Here is a 23,613-nt window from a genome sequence, read left to right on the forward strand (position 1 = left end):
CATAGGCCTTCATATGTTTTAATAAGTTTCTAACGTATATAATCTCTTTTGTAACTTCTGAAAGGCTCATATATTCAGCTTCCATAGTGGAAAGGGCAACTGACTTCTGCTTCTTACTGTTCCAGCTAACTGGACCCCCTGCAATGTGTACACTGTACCCTGAACACGATCGTCTATCACTAGTATCTCCTGCCCAATCTGCGTCTACATACCCTAATAAACCGATTTCGTCTTTGGTATAAGTTATCCCATAGTCTGCAGTTCCCTTTAAATATCGTAAAACTCTTTTCGCCATTTTCCAATGGATTGTTTTCGGATTTGAGCAGAAACGACTTAATAAACTAGCTGCGAACGCTATGTCAGGTCTAGTTGCATTCGCGAGATAAATCAAGCAACCCACTAATTCTCTATATGGTTCATCAATTCTGTTTTCATCTTCATTTCTTACTTGTAACATCAAATCATTTATATTTATGCTCGTCTCTAACGGTGTACTAACTGGATTACATTCCGTTAGATTAAATTTCTCCAAAACATCTTGGATGTATTTCTTCTGCGTTATTTTAATCTTTCCAAGATCTTCATCTCTGTCTACGTGTATTCCTAAAATGTCCTTAACTTTTCCTAGATCTTTCATTTTAAACTTTTGTTTCAGCAAACTTTTGATTTCACCTACGCGCGATAAGTCTGCTGACGCTACTAATAAGTCGTCGACATAGATGACTATTATCGTATCATTATTTTCTCTCGAATCAACGTAAACGCAAGGATTCACTGCTGTGTTACTAAAACCTAACTGAATCAAATAATTGTTTAATTTACGGTACCATTCACGCCCTGCTTGTTTTAATCCATACAATGGTCTCATTAGTTTACAGACTTTGTCATCCTGCCTGGTATTACAAAGTTCTCGGGTTGTTCCATATATATATCATCTGTAAGATCCCCCTGGACGTAAGCAGTAACAACGTCTAATTGATGTATGTACATATTTTTTATTACACTGATCCCTAACAGGCTACGTATGGTTTCAAGTCTAGCTACAGGTGCGAATACCTCGTCAAAATCTATTCCTTCGCATTGTTGATCGCCCCTCGCAACTAACCTTGCTTTAAATCTATCAATAGACCCGTCTTCATTTTTCTTTATTTTAAATACCCATTTACATTTCAATACCTTTTTGTTTTTCGGTCTATTCACTAGTGTCCACGTGTTATTTTCTATTAAAGCGTCGTATTCCGATCTCATTGCCACTAGTCATTGTTCATCTTCTGAGCTGTTCAAGGCTTCTCTAACGGTTTGTGGTTCTTCTGGAATAGGTCTCGTCTGATAAAGCTTGCGTGGCCTTCCACGTTTTCCAATCCTCTCAATTCTTGGACGTCCCGGCGCCGATAAAGATGAGGAGTTTCAATTTGATCTATGCTGGTTCCTTGAATATTTTTAGCTTCCTCTTCGTCACCTGATGACGTCTTCACCACGATTTCTTTTTCTTCAACAGCTATTGGCTCCAAAGGTACTTCGAATAGTTGTGGTTCGTCTCCACATATGCTCACATTTTGGTCTTCGATGAATCGAACGTCTCTACACTTGATGACTGTTCTAGTTCCTCGTTCCCATAGGCGATATGCTTTCGCCTCATCCGAATATCCTACCAATACGTATTCTTTGCCTTTGGCCTCGAACTTATTTCGACGTTTTCCTTTTTCTAGAGCTATTACTCTACTTCCAAATTTTCTCATAAATCCCACATATGGTTTCTCACCTGACCAATCTTCGTGTGGTGTGACTTCTTCATTTGCCCTTGTAGGACATCTGTTCCTGATATATGCTCCTGTCGAAATCGCTTCAGCCCACAAGGAAGTAGGTAACTGTGCTGCATGAGCATACACCGTGCCATTTCAACGAGCGTACGATTTGCTCTTTCTGACACTCCATTTTGCTGAGGTGTGTATTGCACAGTGAGCTCTCTTCCTATACCTTGTGCTCTTAAATAATCATTGAATTCTTTCGAGCAATATTCCTTTCCATTGTCAGTTCTCAATTTCTTTATTCTATGACCTGTTTGATTTTCCACGTAGGCTTTGTATGCCTTGAATGCATCCAACACATCTGAGCGCTTGTTTAATGTCTTAATTTGGATGTAACGAGTCTTATCATCAATAAACGTTACAAAGTACTTCGCTCCCCCTAAAGATGTTGTGCTGAATGGGCCACAAATATCACTATGCACCAACCCTAGTACATTTTTCTCTCTTCGGGTTGATGTCTTGAAAGGCAGTTGATGAATTTTGCCCTTTTGGCAAACCTCGCACACTGGATTTGAACTATCCAAGTTATCATTCATACCTACCACTAATTGTTTATTTTTCATCTTACGTATATCATTGAAGTTTAGATGCCCGAGTCTCTGGTGCCATTTAATTAATCCGCTGCAATTTTCTTTTTGTATCATAGCGCTGTGTTTATCAGCTTCTTTGACTACGTACAAGCCATTTTCTTCCTTCGCAGTCATTGCTACAGATCCATCTTTACGTCTTATTTTTGCACCGTCATTGTAGAACGTCACCGTATACCCATTCTTGGTAATTTGAGATACTGATAGGAGATTGCTTTTGAAACTCGTGGCTAACATAACGTCCTTTAATTTTACTGGATTTTCTTCTTTCCCTATATTTACTTTAATTTCAATCGTTCCTCTTCCAGTCGAGTTCACGCTTTCTTCGGTGGCTGTATAAATCTTTGTGCGGTGGTCATCCAGGTTCACAAATTTATCTTTCTCGTTGCTTACATGTGTAGTTGCACCACTATCTAGATACCAAACGTTTGGTTTTCTAGAATCATTCTTAAGCACAGTTGCCGCCAAGGCATCATTTTGTTTTTGACTTGTGTTTGCATTTTTACATCGACAATCACTGGCCCGATGCCCATATTTCTTGCATATGTAGCAATTACCACTGAATCTAAACCTTCTTTCCTTATTCTTCACGCTCTCACCTTGTTTGTGTTTTGTGTAATTATTTTGTTTATTCTTAGTCACTAAAGCATTATCATAGCTTGTTTCTCCAGATACTGTGTAAACTTCCCCTCTCCGTGCTTCTTCTTCAATGAGCTTAACTTTCAAACTCTCTAGATCGGGTAATTCATCTCGTGACTCTATAGCGATAGTGAAGTTTTCGTATTCAGCTGGCATTGAACTTAATAACATTATCGACACAAGTTCATCTGGAATAGAAATTCCCACTTCTTCTAATTGCTCAACCTTACACTGAAATTCATTTACATACTGCGACATAGTTTGATCAGTGCCTTTTTTCATTCTGTATAATTGTTTATACAAAGCAGCTCTTCGCACGGGACCTCTGGATTCATGAACTTTCTTTAAATTTTCCCATGCCTCATTAGATGTCGCAGCTCTCTTTATATGATTAAGTTGGGTTTCTTCAACACTTAGCAATATTACGGCTAGCGCTTTTTCATCCTTTTTTGTCCATTCAGTTGCATTCTCCCTGGTTTTCGGTTCATTTCCACTCACGTAATGCCATAGTTCATTATATATTAATAAGCTTTTCAATTGAATTTTCCATGATTCGTAATTTTTCTCACCAAGCTTTTGTACTTGATTAAGATTTAATGTAGCCATTTTCACTTTTCTCGGCACTCGTCTTTCCACGCACTTATTTTTACTTATTACTTGTTATTTCTACTGCACGTGGTAAACTAACCTCAAATTTTATTTTAGCCGCGTTATGCTAATCAAATTCTTTTTCCTTTACCAAAATGATACTGGGCCCATAACCTGTCGGGTTATCCAATTAAATTGAAATACGCAGTATCGTTGAAAAAGATATTTATTTAACATAACTGTGAAATATATATAATATTGCAACTCAACACGTGGCTACCTCCTATACCGCGTCGCGCTAACTCTGCTCTATTACACTATCTGCCAACTTACTAAAAAACTAAGTGGTTTGGTACCACTGTATCGGAGATGCCTGAGATACCAAGATAGGCAACTCGCTTTATTTTTCCAACAGTTCGGAAACGCAAAACGTTAAACTTTATTAATTAACGTCTGTTTTGGACACTCTGCGTACACCGAGTATAGCCGGGACCAGGCAGGCTCCTCTTTCTCAAAGTTTCAATAATGGTAAAATTAGAGAATAAAGTTTGAGTATAGGTAAATTACAAGAGGAATGAGGAATAAATCAAAGGATTTATTAGTGGTGAATGCCAATTCCTGTTCACCAGTGCTCTAGTTCTAAAGATATTTTATGTTAGAAACAGTTACTTACAAAGAATGCGTCCTTAAACTTAGTTAGTAGCTTATTTTTACAGATTGTCTTACGAGTATCGTGTTTCTGGAGATTCTTCTTTTGTTTCTCAGTCAATCGAGTATTGCCAAAACTGATTGGTATTTGCAACCATTGAGCAGCACGCTAGCACACACACACACACACACATACATACTTCAAAATACAAACTTACAATTATTCGGATAACAATTATTAATAATTAATAGTGGAATGATTAATAATAAAAATGATGAATGAAATATAATAGAAGAAATACTTCTGACTAAAGAATCAAACAAAAAAATGAACTGACTGATTTTTGACTGAACCTCTGAACTCTGAACTAGATTTAAAAAATTATAGATTTATATATGAGACGTAGGGCCAAAAAAAGGCTCCTTAAATAGGCCGAATATTTACCTTGTAAGGGTTCGCTTTTCACCCATTCCCGCGGGCGAACTCCGTCATCTTAAACAAAATCCGCGAGCATCAAAAATGGCGGATAGCTACACGTGCATTATCCGCCCAACAGCAGCTCGTAATCCAGCTTTTTTCTTTCGCAGGAAATTCATTTCTTGGCAACGGTTCCGGTTTTTTCTTGTGCGTTCATCCGCCCTTCTTTCTGGTGAAGGTTTGTTTGCACAATTTCGCAAGCATTCCAATAAATCACAACAGCGGAGGTTACACTTGTGTTATTCACGCAGTGGCAACAATTAGTAAGTTTTATATTTACTTCCTGGCAACGGTTCCGGTATTGTCTTGTGCATTCACCTGCCCTTCTTATTCCAACGCCCAGCGGATGTGATTACAAGATTACAACTAGACCAAACTTTTCGAATGTTCGTGTACCGCCGTAGAGGACAAACGGGTCGCACACCCGTGTGTATTCCCGATATGAGTTGAAAAGTATTAAGAAAGATTAAGTAATTCAAAAGAATAAAAATAATATCGAGAAATTATAAGCGTAGCGGGACCTCGCAATATATATATATATATATAGCATTTTTATATATTTTAATAAAAATTGATGGTAAACATATTCTTAATATTCTAGCAATTAATTTTTCGATATTACTTTTAATTGAATATTTTTCTTTTATATTTATATATTTGATTAGACTATTAAGTCTTACAACAATGGATCTCAAGTTTTGTAATAGTATATTTCCGATTAAAATTCGATTAATTCTAATTCCGATTTAAATTTAGAGTTTGAATTAAAAAAAAAAAACAAATAAAAAATTAGACATACGTGGAATAAATGAAAAAAAGTCGTTCTAAAAAGTGTCGAATCATCGCTAATAAAAACCGAGTAAAATTTTAAACTTGGCATAATTTTTAATGTTAAAAATAACACTTATACGATTGAGATTATTTCGTAACGCAAAAGAATTATTGGCGATTTATATTATAGATATATTAAAGTTCGTTAGTATTTGAATTTTACGTGTTTTTCAAAAAATTAAAATAAAAATCAATATATATATATGTAGATTAAATAAATAAGAGATAAAAATGTAATTAAAAGAAGAAGAAAAAAATAATCTAGACACTAACTATCATATTTGTCCGGATATAGAAAAATTGCACTAAATGTACACTTGGTGAAAGTTTAAATGTAATATTATTTATATCTCCTCCATTGAAAGTTTCATTTTTAGTCGCCTGTTACGACAAGCAGGGATTACTGAGGGGGTATTATTACCCGCCCACCCTACGTGTGTTATTATTATTATTTTATTACATAATGATCTATTACAAATTTTTTTGTCTGATTTAAAAAATGTAATTTCATTATTTCGAATGATATTTTTTTTCGTAAAACAATTTAAGAGAATAAAAATTAGAGAAATGAAAAATATTATTTGTTTCAGATTATTTTTAATCTTATCAGTTGCGGAACATATTTTTTTAACAAAGTATAATGTTTATAGAAATAACGAAGCGAAAAACGATGAATCATTGAAAATTTTAATATTTTGTAATCAAAATTACCACGTGTCGGTAATCAAACTAATATTTTCAAGGAAATTCGTATAATAAAAAATAAAATATAATAAAAATAAAAAACGTGCTACGAAAAATTGGAACCACGTAAAAATCTAAAATTAAATTTAACGTTTTCTTTAACACATGATAACGCTTTAAACAATAAAATAATATTGTACTTTCTAAGATATAAATACGATGTTTGAATAAGCAAAAGCAGATATTCGAGCAACTCAACTGCATCGATTTAGAATAAAACATTTCGCTATAAAAAAAATAGAAAGAATAACTTCGAGTTTTCTGTTCTTTTGGACCATCTTAGTTCACGTAAGTATCGCAATAATTTAATGCTAATAACGAAAATTAAATGATTTCATTAAACTTTTCTCACATCACTTATAGAGAGACTTAGAGAGAATTAACTGATTAATTTAATAATATTTTAAAGATGAAACAACAAGTGAATAATTTTTTCTAAAGTAAAAAATATTGTTTTTTTGTAATTTTTTAGGGAAATAATCAACATGCGTTTTCTTTCAATAATTTGCGTATTTTTAATATTCACCATTATTTCAACAAACACGGTTCAAGGTTATGCTACTGGTTCGAGCTCTGCAGAACCTAAAGGCTCGATCATTAATCCTCCACCACGGAAATGTCCTGAAGGATACAAACTAGATCGTCGCTTTGGATGTAGAAAAGTTATTAAGGTTTAATAACTTATAGTATAATAAAATTATAAATAATGTAACATAAGTGGAGAATAAATGTTAAATTAAAAATTGAAAGAAAAAATAAATATTAAAAGTACCTTTTCCTATTATATTTTTAATTTGTAAATTATATACTTCGATATAATATTAAATATAAAAATTATATTGTTGCAAGAGAAAAAAATGTAAAAAACCAATTTTTAAAATACAATAATCATTGCATTGAAATAATAAACATTTTTTTTTGTTAAAGATATTACTACCTAATATCGAATAACAATTAACGTACGTTCTTTCAACGTTCAGTATTAAATTTGTTATTCGTTTAGAGAAAATAGTAGTGTTTAGTCCGAGAATGTTTTCTCTTTTCTTTTTTTTTTTACTTATTACGTTCAATATTTCTTTTGGCAAAGGCTTATGTAAAGTATCCCGATATAATTTTATTACCGAAACTAACAAAACAAATTACGAAAATTTTCTAGGCTCGTGCTGTATCGTGGTCGTCTTTGGTACAATTCTCTTATTGATTCATCGTTTAACAGTTCTATGTTTAGTTTTTCTAATGTTTTCCTTTTTGATTTAATTTTGATGTTAAGCGTGTTTTTCCTTATTTTCGCAAGAACCAGGTTTTGGTTTGTACCCGTATTTGCAGACCGTATTGGCACTCTGACGTCCAGTATTTCTGTGGGGTGTATATTCCTATTGGTTATTATGTAGTCTATTGTTGATTTTTATCCTCTAGTGTTTTCAAAGATGAATTTATGCTATGGTTTATTTGGATAAAATGTGTTGTTGATCCGTAGCTCATTCCTGGCGCAGAAATTAATCAGCGTGTCCCCGTTGTCGTTCAAGTTGTCTTCGTTGAAACGAATTTTGTTACATTATTTATTGATCTTACCTTGCGGCCAATTTTGTTTAATTCATTTTTTATTTTAATTATGTTGGACTTGGGATAAAGTCCTCGAATAACGATTTTATAGCTCTTCTCGTTTTTTTCTTGATACGTGTGGTATCCCGCGTTTTTAGTTTTTAGTGCATTTATTATCTTTCTGAACGTATCTGGTGTGGTAGTTTGTACTTTCACTTGGTTGTCTTTAAGTTGTTTTATTACATAGTTATTTTGTCCAGTTATTTCATCCAGTAACTCGAGCAGAGGGTCGATAATTTCCCCGTCGATGTATATTGGTGGTGGTTTTACTGCTTTTTTTCCTTCCAATTTTTCTGTAGTATTTTATGGTTCTGTTGACTTGTCGAGTAGATCATATGAGCTGCTAACGGGTATGTCTTGAAGCTATTTGGTTAGTAATTGTGCGGAAGAGTTATTATTGTTGTTTTTTGGTTCACCCATCCTCCGGTTTTTTAAACCCTGTAATTTGGTCGATTTAGCGGGAATCCAGTTTTGCGAATCTTCCGAGTCTGTATCCATTTCACTTTCCATACACGAGTTTCTATTATCTATTTTGATTATTCTCTTTTCTGTACGAGCAAGGTTAGAGTATTGTTTTGTTTCCATCGACGGTTTTCCTATTTCGGTATTAGCTCTTGTTCGAATAATATAACTGCTGCCGTTATTAACTATTTTAAGAGGTGGGGTGTTGTTAATTTCCATGGTCAAAGCCTTTTTGCCATAGGCTTGAACACGCGGTTATTCGTGTGGTTGCAGTATTACATCGCTAGGAGACTGGTCACTTTACCCTTGTGTCTGCGATGTAAAACAAACGTACGTTACACTGTATCTCAACGTAATTATTATTTAAATACTTATATTCTCAGGAGCGGTAAATAAACACGTCCGTATTTACTAACGATTGAACGAAGAATGTGAAGACTTTTAAATCTTATTTCAGGACCCCACAAATATCCGATAATTGGAAATATGTATCATTTCAAGTTGACGTTGGTGTAAGGAATATTATAATATTTTTATTTAGAAATTATACTGAAAACTGTGATTTTTCCCAGTCCATATAAAGTTTTCACTTAATATTAATTCTTTTTCCAATAATACAGAACATTTACTTAAGAAATTTTGGAGAATAAGTAATAAATATTATCCAATTCACAAGGTCTGGAGCTTCTTTATTTCTTCGATAACTTTATTTGATCCAGATAATATTCAGGTAAATTATTATAAAATAAAAATAATTATAAATTATTTTTTATTTAATTTGACTTGAATTCTACAAAAATTAAAAAAAAATATTATTAATTTATAAACCTATCGCCATCTTTGTTAGACCCCGTTTCGCAAGTTGTGCTTTGCAGTGACCATTAGAACATCTTACTGGATCATCCAAAAAAACAAAAAACTAGTTTGTGTACTTTTGTACGCACGTAAGAAATTATAATTCTTTAGCGTAACAAAAGATTTATTTTCGCAACCTATATGCCTTACAACGTTCACGTTTGTTTGTGATGGAAACTTCCTTTTAGATACATTTTTACAATGATAGTAATAGGCATTAAGCTTTTCTGAATTAGTTTTAGAAATCTCAAAAACTGAAACAAAATTTAAATGTATACTGATATTGGTCAAAAAGCTGTAAGAGATTATAGTTTAATAAGAATTATTGTAGAAAATAATTTATAAATAACTAAGATGTATTCATTTTCGAATTTTTCTGATAGAATATTAATGCACATGACTTCTTCCTAGTGTGAATAAAAAGAAGACGGTGTCTTCAATACTCTTTCATAATTTCAGTATCGTCGGCTTCTTCTAACCGTTGTTGAAATAATGCCCTGTCTCTTCCAGTAAAATGATTGATCATCTATGCGGAAGAATAAGTTTTTTAATGCTTTGAATAAATATTTTTCAAGAGAATTGTAATATTTGTTTCTTAAAGAAGCAAGATTATTATTTTTACCTTTTAACAGATTCATATCTTGCTTATTCCTTGTAACTGTGCTCGACTTTTGTGTGATTCGTACAGTTCAATTTTTAATATTTTCAAATAAATATTAATTGAGTCTTGAAATGCAATCGCCGGATAAGTGTCAGTTAAAGTTTTTGCTATTTCAACTTACAACCAACCATTATAATATTTCAGTAAGTACTTAAAAATACCTTCTAGTATATGCACAACTCAATATACTCTCTGAACTCTCTTAATGTGTTCCCTCGTCGCTCGTTTTTCGAAAATTGTTCTTTGATCATCTAGACTTACTATCTGATGCATTCTTTACTATTTTTTCCAGAACGCAAACTCAGGCAAAGCAATATGCACAAACATAAAATAATCTTTAACAATATCGCATCAAAATGTTAAACGTTTTTGATGACGTTCTCCAGGGTTGTAGGAGCACCAGTATTTCATGTTCTGCTTATTAACATATCCATTAATATGGAAATCTGCTTCGTCAGTAAACCATAAATGTTACCAAGGGTTTATGGTGAACGAAAACGTTTCAACATCGTTCTCGCTGAGGTTTCTCGTAAAGATTAGTCATTTTCGTTGAGATATTACACGATTAGCATTTTGTATGAATGAAACTGTAGTCTTTTTTTATAATTACGTACACTGTTTGTTCTTTTATTACCGTAAAGGCTGCAATTTTCCTTATAGATTTACGTCGATTGCACATATTTTCACGTTGTACTTGATCCATGCATTCTGGTGTCGCTACTGATGTTAGTGGTCCTGGATACGTCTGTCCCTATTTGTTTGAACCTTTGAACCCATGAACAGATAAGTTGCGTGCTCGGCCCATCACTTATTCGTCGAATATTAAAATGAGTTTAAAAAGTGCCATGCGCACGAACCAACGATTTACCGCAATTGAGATATTGCTCAAGCGCAAATGTGTGATGCGTTCCCGACCAGTGACTCATTGCGTATGGTAAATTCGCAAAGCACACGCATCGAACTGTACCTCTCTTACTTACTTCAACCCATTAGTTTACGCGCAATGACAATTTGTTAAAATTGAAAGTTATTTCATATGTGATCTTTAAATATTAGGTTATCAACTATAAGTGAGAGCGGTTATTTTAATAATAATCTATAGACAAAATCCGTATTTATTTCGTTTCCAACCAAATAGATATATATATTTATAAAATATTAAATTGTTGTATTTTGAACATTAAAATATATTACCCACTTATACAGTGTAAATTAAAATTTCATTTTATTCTCTATCAATATCTACCGATTACGAATAAATTATCTAAAACTGTATTTGCATTTATATTATTTTTTTAAGGACAATATATATAAATATACCTATGCAATAGGTATAAACTTTACTCGAAGAGGTTTAGACGAGGTCAGAGTGGCATCTGCCAAAATGTAACGTCGTCTAGTTCATCCACCGGTTCCAACTTAAAATTGTACAATATAAATGCTACAAACAGTTTAAGCTCAAGCATTGCGAATCTTTGACCTGCAAAATGAGGAAAAGACGAATATAAAAAAGCAATTTTAGGGTAATTTAGATATTCATTTCTGCATGAAACATTTACCAATACAGTTTCTCGGTCCCGCACTAAATGGTATGTAGGAGTAGGGATGTCGCCCTTTAATATTTTCCGGTAAAAATCTGTCGGATCGAAAACATTTGGATTTGGCCAATATTCTGGATTTCTGTGCACGCCGTAAATATTTACAATACACATAGTTTTAGATGGAATTAAATAATGTTCTACAAAATTAATACGATTACATAATGAATAAAATAAAGAATCAATAGGATACGAACGAAATTAACGTAAAGACATAATGCATTTATTTTCATACTCAGCTGCATATCCTTAGAAATATACCGAGATATTAAATGGACGCTTGGATACAAACGAAGCGATTCCTTTAAACATCTCTCTAAATACGAAAGTTCTTGGAACGACGATATCGTCAAATTATTATCTTCTCCCATAATCGATTTAACCTCGTCTCTTATATTTTCCTAAAAATAAATACATCATTTATTATTATCGTATGAACTGTTTAAATCGCAAAACCTAAAAACATTGTAAATTTTAATAATTTTTGCTAGAATTCGAGTACTGACGAAACTTTTTATTTAAAGTTAATATCACTATTAATTAGTATTAGAAACAAGTTACTAAAATTAGTGTTACAATTAATTGATTATTCTTTGTAAAGTATTAAATGTAAAATATTGTTTCTTTTGCTAATAATTTCTACTTATAATTGTTGCTGGAAACATTACCTGGATATCTTTGTGCTTAGCAAAAAGACTCAAAGCAAAGTTCAGTGCACTTGCAGTAGTGTCGTGACCCTAGAAAATGTTAATGCGTAGAATGTTTCTCTCTTTTGTTTTCTAAATGAATACATTTACAAATACATACTTCAAACATGAAAGTATCAACTTCTTCACGAATTCCTTCCTCATCTATTTGATTATCTTTCCAAAACGCGGCTATAAGCAGATCTAGCAAAGAAAGTCTTTTTTTGTTTTGCCTATCTGTAACATAAAAATTTTATTGACCTTGTTCTTTAATTTAATTTTATTCTTATTTAAAATGCGAATACTTTCATCGTCCTTCTCCTTCTCTTTATTAAAAGTGTCATCTTCCTCAATATTCTCATAGATTTGCAAATATTTTCCATTAGTTTGTTTATGAAAACGTTTCCTTTCCGCAATTATCTGAAAAAAAAGTAACATTTTCCTAATCTAAATATTTTCGAAAAAATACTTATAAATGATTATTATGAAAGACGTACATTTCTCGAAAAATTGTGCAAGGTTTTCAACGTTTCTTTTTGTACTCTACCGAGTGGTGTAAATGCAAATATTTTATCGTAGAAGTACCAAGGTCTTACGAGTCTAGAGAACAATAAATCACATTCTTTATTGGATCGACTTCGTTTCTTAACAAAACATTATTCAATTACCTATATGCAAAATTTTGCCATAAACATGGACCGCATTACGATATTCAGATTCCAGCTTGCTTTTTCCTGTCAATTTTGTACCGAAAGCTGTTTCTACAAAAGAGATATGGCAATTAAAAAATCATTACTAATATTATTAATTATTATACAAAAAATTGTTTTTTTCACTAACGGCATATTGCGTTGAGAGTGTACTGGCTGATAAATGTTCGTAAATCTTTGACAACAGGGTCTCCATCTCCCTCCTTTTTAAGAGATTCGACAAGATTTCGTGATTCCTCATTTAAATTATTAAAGTAATAATTAATCATTTTGAAGTGAAATGCAGGTGTTAACATTTTCCGTCGTAAGTGCCATTTTTTACCTGTCAAATTAGGATATATTTAAAATATTATTTAATCTATTCAAATATTTTAGGGCAAATTGCGTCTTATTCTCTTTTTATTATAAGGATCTTTCCTTTTTTAATCGTTATTAAGTACAAACTTGTCTACATACCGCTTTCGAGTATATACAAGTATTCAAATAGTATATACGTTGAGGTATAGTTTAACGTACCTTAAGTTTACGTCGCTTATACAAGGGTTAAATGACCAATGTCCTTGTGAGGAAAAACGGTGCACTCTCTTGGCTAATCGCGTGTGCAAGTTTATGGCTTAACTCATTGAACATTGAAATAAACTATATTTAACCTATTAAAATCGTTAATAACGCCCATAGTTTCATTATTCGAACAATAGCTGATACCGAAACAAATCAACCGACTATGGAACCAAAACGATCATCTAACCTTGTATTAGGTTGGTTTATACGAAATTTTGGATTTTAAAGTTAATATATAAAACTGCATGTCTTTTTTAAAAATCTATTTATTTAATTAAAATAAATTCTATTTATTTCTAATACACTTTTCCCAAAGAGATTTTAATGCATAGATGCCTGTCATATTTGATAAAATTAAAGTCTATTAGCGAAAAGATCCGGTGAATAAGTTGGGTGCTGCACAATTTCATATATAAATTCATTTGTAAAATCGGGTTAGGAATGATAGGCATACGTTCAACCGATCCAACTTATTTCATTCGGTTAGTTCGTTCGATGCTCACTTATAATTTTATTAAACTTGCCAATTTCAGAAAGATTTCGCAATATTGTTGTATGGTCGACTTTTTCTGGAAGCATGTTTTTTCGAAATACAGTAAGATTTTTTCCATGAATGCTTTAGAGTATCATTTTTCATGGACATTACGGGACTTTTTCGCGGTTTTTTTTTAGGGAAAATTCAGCAGACTGAAATTTTTTCAACCAACGTTTGTCAACAGTATTTTTCCCAAATGCCTGATTTATATTGCGTGCAGCCTTTGTAGTATTATTACCCAGTTTATACTCATAAGAAAATTGCACGAATATATCGGTTGAATTCAAGTCTTTATGAAATTTAAAAAAATTATTAGATTTAACATTTTTTAGAAAATCTGCTTTGTTGAAATGTGACTCTAACAATGAACAATACGACTATAAACGAAGTAGTACAAAAACAAAAGAATAATGCAAACCAAGAGACAGACGTTCGCATGTAAAGAAAATCCGACATTTTATGAACCAATTTAATATATACACAAAAGAGACTAATCAAACTCGATAATAGAAACTCGTCTATAGAAGGCGATATGCAAACGGATTCGGAAACTTCGCAAAATTGGAAACCCGCCAAGTCTTCAAAAATTTTAAAGTCAAAAAAGCGTAAGATTAATGGACCGAAAAACAACAACAATAACTATTACATATCATTTGCAACACAATGGTTTCAAGACATTCCCCTAAGTAATATTTCCGATCTACTCGACTATTCAACAGAACTTAAAACACAAAAGACAATTTAGAAAAAGAAAAAGCATTGAAACCACCACCAATATACATCTACGCGAAAATCAAGGACTCTCTGCTCGAGTTATTGGATAAAACCAATTTTTGTTGGTAGACTCGTTCTAGTATATCCGGGCGGTTCGTGTTTTGAGTGCTACAGTTGCAATACGAAGGTTAAAAGGTACCTCGAGACGTATTTGCGTTATTTCTTTCTCTATCTAGTCTATCTTCATACTAATATTTATTTATATTATTTCTTCTGCAATAAAGCATAATTTGTCCCGGCTTTTCTCTCAATTCCATGAGAGTTTTTATGACGAGGCAAATTGTTTTATTAACGAGTAAATTGGAGTATATCGATTTACGTAACCTTCCCTATCTCAATCATTCCTACGATAAAACTATTGCATATTTTGCCGACTCGTGGCTTTGATAATTAGTTATTTCTTTCTTTTACTTTTTTTAAGGTAGTAGTCTGGTAACTTATGCCTATTTTCATGACTTTTTTGGAGGGTGGTTTTTTATAGGAAAATGAAAATGAATTATCTTGAATATTTATAGTGTTTTTATTTACATATGAAAATATAAAAAAAAATTTATTTGAAAAAATTTAATAGTTTATAACTATTATTATTATAGGATTCGTGAAAAAATTGGGCCGTTGGACAGACTGGACCGGGACTCGAACCCGGATCTTCCGCTTTCCGGGCGACTGCTCTTTAACCAATTGAGCTATCCAGGGCCCACCGTCCAATCTCCTCACGAATGCCTATTTAAGTGTTTGGCTTGGAGGTGCTCGCATCCCACATTATTGTCACTCGAAGTTGGAACCTCAAAAAAAATGCACATGGGTGGCCCGGGTGATTTTGGCTCTTGATGTCATCTGAAATCAAATATTCTTGATTATTCTTAATCTATAGAATATAGAATATACATCTCATTTGGTCGGATCTACTTAAATTTCAAGCGTAAATCACAAAATGGCGGACTTTGAAAAAAAAAGTCCTTTTATTTTAGCAAAGAAAGGGTTGTAAAATAAAAAGTTAGGGGTGGAAAAAATTCTTTTTAGTACCGACGAGAACTATACGTGTGTAGAACAGCCTGTTAAAATTTGAAAGCAATCGGTTCAGTAGAAAAAAAGTTAGGACCCGGGCCGACCAGAAAAACAATGTTTTGAGAAAAACGCGTTTAAAGTTCAACAACAAATTTTCCTAAGTAAACTTATACTTACGTCAATCGTCGATGCCTGGAGCGTATAATATGCCTTCATCCTCTTCATAGGCATCATTCTCTGCATCTTTGTCCGCTCTTCGACTCTTTCGGGCTTCTTTCGATGACATTGCTGTGGCATTTTCCGCTTTTGCAATCCGAGATTTATTGTAGGATTTTGCAAACGCGACAGCGCACGGGCCGAGCGTAACGTCCATGACTTCCAATATTTTTAGTACTGGGAAAAATCCTTCGTTAAATATACATGCTGCAGTGAATGCAGCAATTTCTAAAGTTTTTTGGCCTACAAAAATATGTTTTGGTGCAAAACTCCCAACACAATGATTAAAAGCCTCGTTATTATTCTGTGTGTTTCTTCCTAAACATCTTTCCAAAAGATCATCTGATGACAGATCTTCGTAAATTGGTTCCAAAAGATTTGCAGTGTCATTATCGAAAGCAGGTGGATGAACAAACGTATATATATGAACGAAACTGTTATTTCATCTGCAATATTTCCTTCTTGCTAATTTTCTTTTTTTTCTTCTTGTGCTGCTTTACGAAATAAAACTTTAGCAACACTTTTGACAGCAATATGTATTGTATCAAGGATACTGTAGTATCCGTTCTTACTTAACCCCGGTCCCAAATCCATCATGGCACAAAAAATGTTTATACCCGATAAACCAACACCGAGTAGTCGCATAACAAAAGTAAGACGTCTGTTGACCTCAAACGCATTCCTCACTTTTGGGCAAGAATTAATAGTAGTGAATTCATCGCACTTACACTTTATACACAAGTTAAATCCCAATCCAACTTGATATTTTTTAAGAAATTTTATATCACTCTTGCAAGCTTTACAAATCAGAACACTTTCTAGAGCACTGAATACTAAAGTAAAACTTAAAAGAGCGTAAGTTGAGCTCTCATCAATGGCTACTTCAATATCTTCTTCATTTTTTAATTTTTCAGCAGACTTGCTCACACATGTTACATCTTTTTCAGCAGTGCATCTATTACCGTGAAATTTTCGCTTGATGCCTGGATCTCCAGGACTTTTCGTACCACGTTTTTTTCCTTTCCTATCCATCTTAGATGCTTACGTGTCAACGCACGATCAAATACTAACGAGTACTGTGAATTTTGAGTTGAATATACTTTAAAGTATATATATATATAATAGAATAACAGAGTCAACCCAGGTATAAAAATGCGCGCAAACAAAAGAAGGGTCCAAGCGGTTGCAGCTGTTGGTCAACTTGAAAGGTTGGACTCCGAGGCGCTCTAAGAAACTCGTTATAACTCCCGAAATACTTCGAATTTCTGTCTGAAATTTTCACAGTATATTCTCAAGACATTGCACTTTCAAATTAAGCAAAAAAAAAATTTTCGATTTTTTGAACTCAAGTTACCAGACTACTACCTTAAACATTGCTGGACAAGATAATTATATAATAGAATACCTGAATGATATCCAAGTCAAAGTAAAAACTATCATTTCAGAAACGCTCAGAAAGATAATTATAACCAATGCACTAAACATTTAAGACGGAAGATAACACATGTATCAACAAAAAAACGAAAAGAGTTACAAAAATTACTGAAATCTAAATCCAGCCTGTGTCAAATTCGCACAGAAGTGTCTTACAATACTTTTTCCCCAAAAGGGCAGAAATAAAAACGTCAGTTGCCTAAGTTGTAATGGTAGCCACTCAGAAAAATATAAAAGATTTCTCAGGACAGGCTTAAAAGAATCAGCCCTAAAGACCTAATAAAATATTAAATCTGCGGAAAATAAATGACAACAGCGACACTCGCTCATTGGAGATGCCTTCCAAGTGCTGTATTTCTTACTTGTCTAACAATTTACCAGATGTCTACGGACGAATTGTAAAGAAGTAAGGAGATAAATAAAAACAAAAATAAAAAAAATTGTAAAAATTGTAATTAAGAAATATCTCCAGTTTACTGATTATTACGACATTTGGCTTGCACTGTTAAAAGATAAATAACTGATCCGGAAAAGCTGCTCCTATGCCAAGCAAGCTTACATCGAAGATAGAGTACTGATGAAACTTTCTCGAAATGTGTTATAATTATTAAAATCGAAAACTCTAATTGTAATAGAAACGGATTGAAATGTCGAAAAAAGGAAAAAGTGCTACGAACTCTCTTTGTAAGACACAAACAAATATAGACGTATTACTAACGTGCCCTTTTTCATTTTATTATTTAGTATATTTTATTTTAAATATACAATAAAAAGATTATTTTTATTCGTTTAAATTACTTACCGCTGCTAGTTAATAATCCATAGGAAAGCCAGGGCTTAAGATATTTGTAAAAGGCTGCTTTCTTAATATGTTCATTGCTCTTTAATAGTTCCTACGATGAAAATTCATATTTTTTAACTTATATGAATTGATAATTTTCGATTTACATTTAATTCTTTGAAGCAAGACATTTTACTCTTATAAATATCCAAGTTTTTTTTATCATTATCTGAGAATTTTTATTCCATAAAATGAATTAGCGAAAATTAACAATAAACTTTAGTTATGTAGCAGTAGAAAGATACATAGGTAATCCTGCTATGCTATTTTAAAGTAATGTTAAATTTTCGTGCTGGTTTGAAGAATATTTGACTATGTATTTTTTATAATGAATGAAATTTATAATAAAATTTACCTTAACGTCCTCGGGATCAAGTAGAACTACTAAAGGAAAAATAAGGATCCAAAGCTTATAAATTGGATAATACCCATTACTTAATCTCCAGAATTTCTCAAGTAAATGTTCTATTATTGGTAATAAGTTATTAGTAAGTGACAACTTTATCGACTGAGAAAAATCACAGTTTACTGTATAATTTCTAAGTCAAAATATTTTAATATTCCTTACCATTTTCAATTCGAAAGTGATACAAATTCCCAATTATCGGATATTCGTGAGGTCCTGGAATTAGACTTATAAGTCTTCCCACTCTTCTATATCTTATAAAACAATGTAATGCAAATAGAAATAAAATTGTACCTAAAAAGATTGCGAGCATCATTCTATCTGGAACATAGAAAAAGTAAAAAATTGAACTATAAATTTGGCAAAAGGTATTTTACGTATTAATTATTATTTTAAACTTTAAATTTTTCTAAAGAATTATGTGCTTGTTAATGATTAATCCCTTTACAAATTAAATAGTTTTATTATTCGTTTCTTTTCTATTAGTTTTTGGCACACAGATACATACAAATGATCTATAATAGTAAAATGTCAAGAGAATATGTTTAACAATATCTACAAGATTTGTTTTTCCTGTGTTTTGTATAAAATATAATTTCTAGCGCATTTATGAGAAATTTGCTAAATCGTTAGACTACTAGAACGTTAAATGAAGAATTCCCGAAAAAGAAACGATAATATTTGACAAAATATTAGCGACATGTAGTTATAAACTATTTAATTAGTCCAATAAACGTTATGAGATATTGTCCTTTATTTCGATACCAAAGCTATCTTATAAAATCAACAATTATTTTAGAGGTTCCAACTTAATATTAGCGTTTTAAAATGTTAATAAATTAGTGCAACATGCAAAAAAATTAAAAAAAATTCCGGCATGTGTAAAACAATAAACTGAAGTAGTATATAAAATACAATACAGTTTTAAAACAAAACAGTGTTAAGGATCTATGATATAAAAGTACACGAACGATTTTGTAATAAGTAATTCGATATATCTCTCTTATATTTAGTGTGGACTGATATCTAAATTTTAATTTTTTTTATTCTTTCTTATATATATATATTAACAAGGAAAATTAAAAAGGTATAAGAAAAATTAATAATGTTAATAATAATAATAATAATTATTATTATTATTTTTTTTTTTTAAGTTATTTTTTTTCTTTGAAGTTATTTTTTTGAAGTTATTTTTGAGTTTATTGAGGTTATATTCGTTTTTGTACGCCAAGAATTATAACTTCTTACGTGCGTACATAAGTATACACATTAGTTTTTTTTAAAAGTTTTTCTCTGGTATCTTTCTCTTTGTGAATACGATCAGAATTATCCGTTGCGATAAATTCTTTTAAATGTTCCGGCAAATGACGGAACAATGTATGTATCAATTCTTCTTTCGTATCTGTAGATTGTTATTTCTTCTTTCTGTCTCCTTTTCAAACGAATTCGTTCAATTTTGGCATTTATATGTTTTTTCAATGTTAGTTTGGAATTTAGATATAGTCCCAAATACTCTCTCTTGACCGTCGTTACTTGCGAAATTTCTGTATTATATAGTTGTAGTTTGGGTATATTTGGTTTTTCCTCAATGCAAATGTGATATGTTTACACTTAGTAGAGTTTACCTTGATTTTCTTATTACGTAACCTTTCTTCGAAAGAGTTCATTTGGTTTTATAACGACTCATTTGCTTGTTGCGGGTCTTTGTTTATGATATGCATTGCTGTGGCGTCTGCAAATGTTTGCACAAAAATATATTTTCCCGTTTTTTTTCAATTTTTTTTAAGTTGAGTACTCAGAAAAAACTTATCCATAATTATAAAGTGTTACGTCCAACCAATACTCTATAATATTAGTATAATTTTTATCTGGCATACTATTTCAAATAATAGATTTCTCACTATTGTGAAATTAAATAAATATTTGAAATAGGAATTAAAATTTTAGTAAATAAAATATTGTAAAGCCAGAGACGACGTTCACCGATTTCAAATCCCGTAAACGTGTACGAAAGTAAAAGATGTAGTTTAATTTCGTTGAAAGTTGTACCTCATATATATAAAGCGTTTCGAGATCGCTGATTACGAGTTTAATATTATTTTGTTAAAAAACAGAATTGCGGACAAAAATTTAAAGATAAATCAATAATTATGATGATTTTTTAATTTCTTTTTCATTTTTTATGTTTTAATAAAATTTTTTTCTTTAAAATTATTTCTTTATATTACATTCGCTTGTAATTTTTTTTATTTACAATTACACAAAATGGTGAAAAAAGTATAAAGTCATTACGGTTGTGCAATATCGTAAAAAGCCCTACATAACATCTGAAAATACAACTAAAATCACCTAATTTTTTAATATAGGTTTTTTTTAGAGGTTCAATGAACATTTAACAATAACGGAGAGTGCGAATTGCGGCAGTATACGTAACTATAAGCTCGTTTGAAAACATTTTTCTCATATTGCATCAGTTAGTGACTATTATCTTTTTTTATGTAAATTTCTAAGTAATAAATATAATTAAGTCTATATTTATATGTTGAAATCGGACAAATATTAACTACACTATGCGCGTTTTAATAGACCGTAATTTTCGGGGCGCAGCAAATCGTAAAAGCGTTTATACTGTAAAATTACTAGCGTGCATAGTCATTTACTTATTAAAAACCGATGATAAAGACATTAAGAGGTCCACCATAGATATTTCCATGGTTAAAACTCTAAAGAAAACTTGATTTTTTGACTTTCTCCACGTTTTCAGGATTTGAGACCAATATGCATCGCCTAAATAGTTTTACATAAAAAGAAACACATGCACGAACTAATGACGATTATTAATAGGATAATACAAAGACGAATTAAAGAAACAAAAAGAAAAACAAGATATTGAAAATTGAGGGAGATATCTTTTACTCACTTCATATTAAAATAAACATATTACGAGAAAGAGGAAAACGTACGAAAAAATAAATAAATTTGATACTTACGAGCACTCGTTTTATTGCACAATGGCAATAAAAATTGCAATAATAATAATATTATTGTTGCACAATGAAGTATACGTCGATGCGTCCTGTAATTTGTGTTAATCACTGGATCACTTTGAGTAAGAGAGATAGAAAAATGAAACAATTAAGATGAAGTAACTTAGAAGAATGTTATTCCAAAAATAATAATTTCTTGAGCTCAACGCCTAACAAACTGAACGCAGAACATATTATTACCTTTATTGATGTGAATAACCAAACCGGTTCTTCTTCTTTATTCGCATATTTATTAAGTTTCTTGTGAATGAGAAATGAGATATAAGGTCGGATAAGCGCGTTTTTATTTTATAACTCCATACATCTTTACAATTTGTCCGTAGACATTTGATAAATTGTTATATAAGTGAAAAAGATAAACGAAGAAACGAATAAATTATAGTGTTAACTCTATAACTTTATATTCTTATTAGTTTTGTTATTAATTCTGTTGCTTAGTGAAAATAATATTAAATTTTATATCGACTTGATAAAAATATAAATAAATTTACCTTTATTGAGATTCGAAAAAAAGATAAACAGATTTCAAAGTATCATTGATATGCATTTGAACACGTAGAGTTAGAATGCCCAAGTTGTACCCTATAAAAAATTAAGCGTATGAAATATGTAATTTTAAATATAGACAGGAAATATTTGTATTATTCGTTACTAATCTTATTAACGATTTTATTTATTTTAATGAATATCGACACGCTCTTACATAAAATTGATAAATATTGATAAATAAATATGGCACAATAAGAGGAATCAGTTTGATAAATCGTACACTATCTAGTAATACCTAAGAATAAAATATAACTAACCAAAGGTATTTATATAAAGGAATTTATATAAATATTTATTGATATTCATTGAGTAGTTTTTACAATTACCATGAAAATATTTCTAACAAGGAGAGGCTAGAGGGCTAGAGGCTCAGATATTTTTTCAAACTTTGAACACTTGTGGTACTCCATTAGAATTGTCACTGGGAAATCTGTCAGGAGACGTTCCTCGATATCATATTGCTCAAATACCCAAAATAAAATATACAATTTACTAATATATGTCTACGTTATCTTTGGTAGTGCCTTGTTCGTAGCCTCTAGATAACGAGAATTTCGACAACAAGACCCTAAAGCCCTGGAACCAATAATCCCTTCTCAAGAGAGCCTCGGTTTTTCCGACAAAAAAATGCCTGTTCTCGTGCACTCGGCATATGAGTTGTGATTGTAAGGTTTTCGGCACGACAAGTCGTATATCGTCGTCTACAATCTTGTATAGAAGTCCGTTTCTTGTTAAATATCCGTCGATCGTCTTCTCCGCTAAATCAAAAATTCGTCGCACCTTCTCGTCATCAAAGATAAATTAATAAATTTTCGTTACATGTATAATTCAAATTCGTTATCTTGCTTCGATATGCAAGTTTATCATGATTTTTTAAATCTTTAGCTATTATTGTACATAAAATTATATAAAACTTAATGATGGAAAAATCATAGGTTAAAATAGTTGAGATTTTGACGCTTTTACTTATGCATTTATCAAATAAATATATATTAGCAGAAATCAGCGCTGTGGCTCAGTTGGTTAAAGCGCCTGTCTAATAAACAGGAGATCGAGGGTTCGAATACCTCCGGGGCCTACTGTGTAAACCAAATCGGGTTGACAAATATATATATATCAGCAGAAAATTATCTTCATATTTGTATATGTTAGTAAAATCTCGGATTTTTCAATATTATCATTTCATCAACGGAAGTTGTTCATTTAACATTCAACGGACGTAACAAAGGTGAGGAATATTATAATATTTTTTTATTTAGAAATTATACTGAAAACTGTGATTTTTCCCAGTCCATATAAAGTTTTCACTTAATATTAACTCTTTTTCCAATAATACAGAACATTT

General features: G+C 31.6%; 1 non-coding gene and 1 pseudogene across 1 annotated transcript; one reads left to right on the forward strand and one right to left on the reverse strand.

The window, feature by feature from the left end:
• Window positions 1–11,151: 11,151 nt before the first annotated feature.
• Window positions 11,152–21,861, reverse strand: LOC122524508 (annotated as a pseudogene).
• A 1,411-nt stretch (window positions 21,862–23,272) lies between these two features.
• On the forward strand, window positions 23,273–23,346 carry Trnai-aau. The gene has a single exon. It is a non-coding gene; the product is annotated as a tRNA-Ile (tRNA).
• The last annotated feature ends 267 nt before the right edge of the window (window positions 23,347–23,613 follow it).

The sequence above is a fragment of the Polistes fuscatus genome, unplaced genomic scaffold (genome assembly GCF_010416935.1).
Source record: "Polistes fuscatus isolate 324 unplaced genomic scaffold, CU_Pfus_HIC Scaffold70, whole genome shotgun sequence".
Lineage (NCBI taxonomy): Eukaryota > Metazoa > Arthropoda > Insecta > Hymenoptera > Vespidae > Polistes > Polistes fuscatus.